This window comes from Grammomys surdaster, unplaced genomic scaffold (genome assembly GCF_004785775.1).
Source record: "Grammomys surdaster isolate TR1022 unplaced genomic scaffold, NIH_TR_1.0 255, whole genome shotgun sequence".
Classification (NCBI taxonomy): domain Eukaryota; kingdom Metazoa; phylum Chordata; class Mammalia; order Rodentia; family Muridae; genus Grammomys; species Grammomys surdaster.
Window position 1 is genome coordinate 6,039,761 of NW_021604696.1, and position 9,546 is coordinate 6,049,306.

Sequence of the window (9,546 nt, forward strand, 5' to 3'; positions counted from 1 at the left end):
TCATCAAAGGAGACAGAATGTTCCCCCAAGAGGCAGGAGGGCCTCCTTGTGTTTCTAGCTGCCTTGAGGGCAAGACACAGGGAAGGAAAGGGATTTTACAGACACTGGGTTGTTACAGTCATCCCATTGAAGGCTCACACACCAATGGTATCCTCAGCATGTGTGTGTGTGTGTGTGTGTGTGTGTGTGTGTGTACATACATGTATTTATGCAAATGTATGTACATGCCTATAAAGGACCACAGTTAACCTCAAGCATCTTCCTTAAGACCACAATGTTTATCAATATAAGTTCCCTCCTTTTCACCTGGATTTGGCTAAGATGACTAGCCAGCAGCTCCAGGACAGACATGTTCGTCGATGCCTTCTCAGCACTGGAATTACCAATGTGCACCACACACTTGGCTTTTTTTTTTTTTACATGAGTTTTGGAGACCTCACTCAGATCCTCATGCTTGTGCAACGGCTGAGCTGTCCCCACAGCCTGTATCCTCAAGGATATCTTGCCCGTGACTGTAATGTGTCCCGCACATAACCCGCCCCTGATAGCCACAACCCAAGATCAGCCGACGCTAATAGAGAAAAGGTCTATCATCTCATCAGGCATCCATTTTTATACCACCTGCCCTGGCAGCATCCAGCTAAGACCTGCAGTCCCTAACAGGGCATGAGATGAGAAGGAGCCTTAGTCTCATTTGGCATGTTACCCTTCCTGCAGACATAAGCGACTTGTGTGCTGTAAATGCCTAGGGAAGATAGCAAACCTCACACAGGAATAAGCCAAGAATGTAGAGCTTATCAGATGGTGGAGGCCACCATGCTTCTTCCTAGAGGCACACATTTCTTCCCTGACTTGTAGGTAGGCAGGGAAGATTAACTGCCCTTGTCAGGTCTCTTGCAACACACTGCTAAAGAGACAGCTATGTTAGTCAGCTTTCAGTTGCTGTGACAACAACTATTCCCCTCCCCCCCCCCAAAAAAAACAAAACCCAACAACAACAAACCCAGCTTTGTAAAAGTAACTTTTATTTTCCTGTTATAATTTTCATCTCCAACACTCACTGCCTCGGTCAGCTAAGCCTAGCCCTGGAAGCTTCTTACCTCGGTACAATCTTATCCAGGCCTAGAATATTTTTAACCTCCAAGACTTCCTGCTGAATAAGCTTGTGCTTTCTTGTTCTTTCTGAGCTCTGCCTGGCTGGTCTACTTAGCTACTCTGGCTCAAACTCCTCTCCAAGATGACTAATTCAACCTGGCATCTCTCAGTTCCTCATGAATTGCACGAAGTGGCCTCAAACTGACTGTCTCTTTTCTAATCTTCTGGCTCCTTCTCATTCCCTTGCTCATTCTGTCTGTCTTTACCTGTGTCTAGTTTGTTCTCTCTTCAGTCTATCTCTGTAAAACTCTCCTGGTAAAACTTCCTCCTTCTCTCTCTCTGTGCTCCACTTTCCCTCTCAACTCCACTGTGCTGCTCTCCATAATCTACTGTACCCCTGTTCTATACTCTCTCCTTTCTATACTGTTTCTCCCTTGAGTAGCTTCCTTTTTCTCTCTGTTCTCATAAGAGTTGGGCATACCCTATTCTGTGAAATCTGTCTCTGATTTGTCACTTTGTCTGCCACTCAACTAGACATCACTTTCAAACATGGGAGCTTCTTTCCACAAACTAACTTTACCTTCATTGTTTGGGATTAAAGGTGAGTACCAAGGGTGTGTCTGGATGAGAGGAATTAAAGGTCTTTGCTAAGGGCTGAGCCACACCACAACTAGAAACAGGTTCAAATATCTTGTACTGCAGCTTAAAGGAGAAAAGATTGATTCTGACTTGCCATTTCACCAGTTTCAGTTTATAGTAACTTGACCTCTTGTCCCCATCACCTTAGGCCTGTGACAAAGCAGAGCCTTACTGCTGGGGGTAGAGGGAACCACTTATACAATAGAAGCCAAGAAGAAAGAGAGAGGGAAGCTAAGTCTCAATTCGCCCTTCAAGGGACATTGCCAGTGGCCTCCAATTAGCATCCCCTACACACTTAAGTTTCCAGTAGCTGGGGACCAAGCCTTTGTCAAACAAGAGACTGTGTCTAAAGAGAATAAGGCAATTGTGGTAGAACAAGACATATGCTACATGTATACATAAATTCATTCATTCATTCATTCATTCATTCTCAGAAAAAAGGATACACATCCAATGTAGAATTCCATGCATAGGTATAGGATGTTTGCTTTGCTCTCCCTACTACTATTACCCTCTGACTGTTCAAAAGATTCACAGTCTGGGACTCATGTGCATCAGGTTCTCCATGTGGGAAGCAATCTGCAAAGCTGCTGGAAGCCCAGCCTCATAAACATCCTTTAACCAATCCGAGATTCTCTCTGGATTGCAGCTTCCTTCTGTGACTCAGGCAGGGATGGTGGGGAGAGGACTTCTTCCTAGGTTATGCTAAATCTATAGAGAAGTTCAAGGGACTAAACCTCCCACTTCCAGGAGACTGGGACTGCTGGAGGCCAGATTCTAGAGCCCCATGGGAGCAGCTCTCTCACTTTCCTACCTCACCCCACCACCGCTGCACCCCTACCCCTGGGGCTGTTCTATGTCATTCTGAAAGCCCCTGAAAGAGTCCCTTGTTACTTGTTGCTGTAACAAAATTCCTAACCAAAGCAACTTGATAGAGGTGGGGTTTACTTTGGCTCATGGTTTGATGAGTACAGTCCATCGTGACAGTGGCTCACAGTTTGATGGGTACAGTCCATCGTGACATGGAAGGCAAAGCAGCAGGAGGGTGAGGCAGCTGTTCATGTCACATCCACAGTCAGGAAGCAGAGATAAATGATGCTGCTCAGATTCTTTTGCCTTTGTATTCCATCAGGACTTATCCTGTGGGTCTTCCTACTTCAATTAACCTAATCTAGAAAATCCCCAACAGATATGCTCAGAGGTCTGTTTTCCATGGTGATTCTAACTCCCATCAAGTGGACAAGATTAACCATCATAGTGCCCTACTCAGAAACTGTCTGCTTGTAACCCCTCCAATAATTCTGGCTTATCATTTTGTGTTGAACACAAAACCCACTGGTCCAGGGTCTCTGAGACAGCTTCTATCAACCCCAAGCCACCAACTGTAGTAGAGTCTCATGCCCAAAATGGTCCTCAGATAACTCTCTCCTGGAGTACCCACTCTTGATGCTGAGGGAACTGTAGCCAGTGAGTGGTCAGGGCATCAGCATGGAAACTCCACAGCCTTGCATCAATTCTGACCAGCCTGAGATTGGCACTTCGCCTACAGCAAGTGAAGTCTGTTAATGTTCTACCATTTCAATCCTGCCATCCAGCTCATTTAGGGGATTTTCCAAATGGGTCACATTTATTCAAGCCCATGTCTCAGAGTTCATTTAAGAGGAACATATAGATATCTAAGGACCCCCTCAAAAAAAAAATTACTGCAGTGAGTATGTTCTTAGAGAGATACTAGAAGATTTGCTTTGGCAAAACAATGGTGTGAACTAAGGAAGGGGCCCAGAATCATTACAATCTTGGTGCAACAGGCCAAGAGGAGCTCAGAAACAAGGCCAAGGGTGAGGGCCAGGACAAGAGGAGCAATCCACAGCCAGGAACTCAAGTGTGATGATCCAGGAAAAAGGGAAATTGATAGAGCGGTGATTTAGCTACTTGGGAAGTAATATGAATTCACATTTAACTGAGCTAATGTGGCATTTAGAAAAGAAGCAGAGACAGGGACACAGAACTCTCAATAAAGGGGAAACATGAGGGCATTAACTCCAGGAAAGAAACCTCATCATGCTCTACTTTACTTTGCAGGAAGCATAATCTACTGTTGTAATGACATAAACACTGACTATTGATTTAACCAAAAGTTGTGATAAAAGTATGCTGAGGGGGGAGGAAGAGCCAAGGGAAGGAAGTTCATGGAGGGCTCAATCACCAGTTCCCACTGCAGTCAATAAACAATGTTTAAAATCAATTAATGAAGAAATGGCAGCATTGCATAATATTTCAAGAGATGGAAGTAAGCATTTGCACTGAACATCACCAACAGAAATCCAGTTGACACAAGAATTTACTTTTAAATCCCAATGCTTAGGAAGGAGTGAGGCATCATGATTTCTAATATAACACATGTACAGAAGTGTGTGTGTGTGTGTGTGTGTGTGCACGCATGCGCGCGCGCCTGTAGGTGTGGTCAGATGATAGGTCATTTGAGAGTGTGTTGTTCTTTAGGGGCCTCCTTTTCAAGTCTGGAAGAATGTCAGTCCATTGGCTGACATTCTTCATGAAAGACTTGGGGTTGTGACTCTCCCTTCCCCAGTGGCAGCCAGGCTTGTTCTCATGTCAGTGGCATGACAGGCTGTGCTGGAGGCCCCCACAGAATTCCAACTGGTCTTCAGACTACATACATTGGAATCTCAACAAAGTAGTTTCTAACACCACCAAAGAAATGCCTCAGTAACAGGATAGATGAATTTGCCAGGAAAAGTGAAGGCAAGCAGACAAAAAGCAAAAGCTTCCTTCCCCCATGCCTTTCTTGTACACTGCCATCAGAAGGGGTGGCCCAGATTTAAGGTGTGTCTTCTCACCTCAAATGATCCAATCAAGAAAATTCCTTATAGGTATGCCAAGCTGCTTGGGTCTTAGTTGATTCCAGATGCAGTCAGGTTGACAACCAAAATGAGTGGAAGAGAAAAAGAAGTGGGGGCTTTAACAGTAACTGGCCCAGAGTCCATTCATGTGATATTTTAGCAGAAAACCTAGCTGTCTTCTATCCTTATCTTAAGAATTTGCTGAAAGCCAAAAAGTAATGGACTAATTTCTTTGGTGGAGGAGATATCAAGGAACCCTAATATTGACTCTGTCTTGTGATCGTTACTAATCACTCTTATGCATGCCTACAATGGAAAAAAAAAGAGTGCAGGGCAAAAAGAAATACAAAATATACAGTTTGAAGAGCAAAGGAGCACCAAGAAACAATGTTGCTCCAAGCCTAGAGCTGAGAGATAGAAGTAGAAGGAAACAATGTTGCAGCAAGTCTAGTGCTAAGAGACCTAAATAGAAGGAAACAATGTTGCACTAAGTCTAGTGCTAAGAGAACTAAGTAGAAGGAAACAATGTTTCAACAAGTCTAGTGCTAAGAGAACTAAGAAGAAGGAAACAATGTTTCAACAAGTCTAGTTCTAAAAGACCTAAATAGAAGGAAACAATGTTGCAGCAAGTCTAGTGTTGAAGAGACCTAAGTAGAAGGAAACAATGTTGCTGCAAGTCTAGTGCTAAGAGACCTAAATAGAAGGAAACAATGTTGCACTAAGTCTAGTGCTAAGAGACCTAAGTAGAAGGAAACAATGTTTCAACAAGTCTAGTGCTAAAAGATCTAAATAGAAGGAAACAATGTTGCAGCAAGTCTAATGCTGAGAGACCTAAGTAGATGGAAACAATGTTGCAAGTCTAGTGCTGAGAGACTTAAGTAAAGTAAGGAGATGCCTGATCTCCATTGAAACAAAAGGAGAGGTGGTCTCAGGGTAAAACCCCACCCAGCTAAGCTTACAGCATGGGAAAGGAAAAGGCCTAAGGAGCTGTCTGCTTCTAAAAGACAATGACTAATCAAAGCTACTACAAATGTGATTCAATTTGAGGGCCAGGGTTCACCCTAAATGGGTTGCAAAAATCAACAGAGTCCTCCACGTGGATCTTGCTTTAGTCTTGAAAGATACGTGGGTAAGAGAGATGTGATCTCCTCTGTAATCTTCCTCTGTGGTTAAAGAAGCCTCTGACAGGGCTGGAGAGATGGCTACAACATTGTTTCTTTCTACTTAGGTCTCTTCAACACTAGACTTGCTCAGTGGTTAAGAGCATTGACTTCTCTTCCAGAGGTCCTGAGTTCAATTCCCAGCAACTACATGGTGGCTCATAACTATATTGGGATCCAGTGCCCTCTTCTGGTGTGCTTGAAGACAGCATACAGTGTACTCACATATATAAAATAAATAAATCTTAAGAAAAAAGAAAGCCTCTGAGACCAGATAATGTACAGCTGGCAGGACGGCCCTGAGAGGAAAAGAGGCCATGAGAGGTCATTGTGAGAAGCTATAAACATTGCATTGAAAACTGGAGGACTTAGAGGTGCCTGAGCTATTGCCTATCTGCTTGCCAAGGACAGCACGTGTGCATGGGAAGTGGAGTCAATGTGAGGCAGGGTGGGGATCCTGAAGGCAGCAAAGCTGGAAGGGCTGTGCCATCTAAGCTCTTTGATATAAGATATAATCAGCCTCGCTGGATTTTGGTCTATCTTTAGTTCAATATTTTCTCACTATGCCCCAATTTTTTTGGAATGGTAATGTGTATTCTGTGCCATTATATGTTGAAAGTATGTGATATACTTCTTAATTTTACATAACGTTACAATTGAATGATTGCCTTGAGTCTCAGGAAAGATCTGGACTTTTAAGCAATGTTGAGACTGAAAGACTATGGGGCCTTTTGAAGATGGAGTAAATGAGTATTGCATTATGATGCAGCTGTGAGCCCTATAGAGACCAGGGAGTGGAATGTGGTAGTTTGAATGAGAATGGCCACCACAGGTTCATATGTTTGACTACATGATCATCAGTTAGTAGAACTGCTTGGGAAGGGTTAAGCGATGTGGCCTCGTTAGAGGAGATGTGTCATTGGGGGCAGACTTGGAGGTTTAAAAAGACTCGTGCTAGTCCCAGTGTTCTTTCTGCCTCCTACTTATGGATTGAGAGGTGAGCTCTCAACTGTTCCCACCACCATGACCTTGTTCCTGTATCATGGACTCTAACCCTCTGAAACCGTAAGTCCAATTAAGCACTTTCGTTTATAACTTGCCTTGGTCATGATGTCTTTTTTTTTTTTTTAAGATTTATTTATTTATTTTATGTATATATAAGTACACTGTAGCTGTCTTCAGACACACAGAAGAGGGCATCGGATCCCCATTACAGATGGTTGTGAGCCACCATGTGGTTGCTGGGAGTTGAACTCAGGACCTCTGATGAGCAGCCAGGGTTCTTAACCATTGAGCCATCTCTCCAGCCCAGTTATGATGTCTTATAACAGCAACAGAAAAGTAATGAAAACACCAGCCCTGAGCATAAAAAAATCATACATCAAATGCCACACAAATGATGGATATTTTCTTTAGCCACTGTGTTTTTGAGAACTCTGCTATACACCAAGAGAAAGAGGACGTACCTCTTACAGGAAGCAATATATATGCTTAGGCTATGGAACTCTTATTGTGTGGAGGAAATACTATGGCTCAGAATGTACTCTATACCTTCTAGCCCCATTCTCAACACCAAAGTGCAAGTTTTAAACACAGCTTTTGATGAGGAACAAAAGAAGTCAGAAAGAAAATATAGGGCTCCCAATGGAGACAGAGGGAACCGCAAGCCTGGCCTTGAGTGACACCTTAATGCAGCCCTGAATCCTGAGCCACGCAGCCACCAGGGAAGAAAAAGGAACTTGGCTCTGCAGAGGTTTAACTACTGTAATTGGCATATTGATTTCACAATCGAATTTTAAGATGCTTAATCTGCCACCATTTCCAGTGGCCATGGCAGCAGTCTCCCAGGGAAGTTTTATTGGCATCATCTGTACACAGAACTTCAAGCCAGAAGGGACAGAAATAGCTCCCACCACGTTCTAGTAGAGCCTTGGCACGGCAGCCCACCAGCCTTGGCCCGTTCAGTATGATGAGGTAAACGATGCAATGGAGCTTTCATCCCAGACCCTCTGGTCCTCTCCTGACCTAACCCAGAGCTAGGTTTGCTTGCTTTCTCTCCTCCCCCCCCCCGTCTGTGTGTGTGTGTGTGTGTGTGTGTGTGTGTGTGTGTGAAAACAATAGGCAAAGAGCTCTCCCAGTGCTCCTGCTCAAGGTCCTCCTAGAAGGCCACCTTTATCAGCGGGAATGACAGAGGTTTTTGTACTTGATGTGCTTTGCAAAATGTCATGACACAAGATGCCCCTCAGCCCCTCATGCCCTCGTTGGGAACCATAGCTTTTCTTTCTCTTTTAAAAAAAGAAAAAGGTTACTTTTATTTATTTATTATGCATGATGCATGTGGCAGAATGTCTCAGTGTGCATGTGAAAGTCAGAGGACAACTTGAGGGAACTGGTTCCTCCTTCCATGCCAGAGAGCAAACCCAGGTCATTAGCCTTAAGGAAAAACATCCTTACCCACCTAATCATCATCCTGAGAGTGGGAAGGCTGCATCTACAAATGTGTGAACCTCAGCGAACAAGTTTGGGTCTTGTTTCTTAGGTACCATCTGCCTGTTTTCTTTTGTTTTGTTTTTAGGTTTTTTGTTTTGTTTTTGACAGCCTATCACTAGCCAGGAAGTCACCATATAGCCCAGACTAATTGACAAATAAGCCCCAGAGATGAGCCTGTTTCTGCCTCTTGAGTGTTGAGATTCCAGGAATCTTTACCTGGATTCTGGGGATGGAACTCTGGTCCTCACTGACTTAACCAGCTCCCAAGCCCTGGACCACAGCTTCTCTAAGGTCTGAGGTCAATGGAGTCAGACAACACTCAGTCTGACCTGCACAATGTTGGGACAAGGCTTTTACCCTAAGCTGTCTGCCAGCATAATAGAAAAAGAGGTCAGTGTGGTGTGGTCACTCAGCTGTGGGTGGGGAGGAGACACACAGCTAATCTCATGGCCCACCCCTTCCCACTATCATCACACCTATCAATCTTATCATTAATGTTGCCATCAGTGGCAACGTGGCCATAACTAAGAGAAGTGCCTGGACCACCTCACCCTAGAGTCCTCTTTACCTTGTCCAGTTTTTCTTTTACATCATGATTGGCAACGCACAGACCTGAGTTCCAGACAAACCTGAGACCTTGAGTGTTATAGCAGAGGCTTGGCCAGAGTCTCAGGATAACAACAGGATCACAGCAATCCCACCTAGAAGACTAGATGGGGTGGAAAGTGAGGTTGTGTAGCTACAGCTATGAAACAGAGCACATAGACAGCCAGCAGAGCCCTCCCCATTGGGCTAGAAACCACAGCAAAAGAAATCCCCAGCAAACTGTCTCTAGAGGTAGGAGGCCAGTTACACTGACCTTAGTCCCCTACATTCAATGATTGTTTTGGTCACTGGGTGTATCCACTGTGGAAGGACACTCATGGCCTTTCAGGTTCCACTATGTTCAGTTCTGCCTGTCAGCCATGAAGGTAGTATGTTGGATGGTGTATGCACCAAAGAACATACCTCTTTGTAAAAGAACACAATATTTCCTAGGAAATGGTAACAAACATGCCCACCAGTAGTTCATATAGCTACTAGCTAAAAGTACCTCGCCCTGCATTGGACAGACCATACCATACATAAAATCCTGGGCATTAGTTCATTCCCTAAAATTTAAAAAGAAGAAGGAGAAGAAGAGAAGAAGAGAAAAGAAGAAGAAGAAGAAGAAGAAGGAGGAGGAGGAGGAGGAGGAGGAGGAGGAGGAGGAGGAGGAGAAGGAGAAGGAGAAGGAGAAGGAGAAGGAGAAGGAGAAGGAG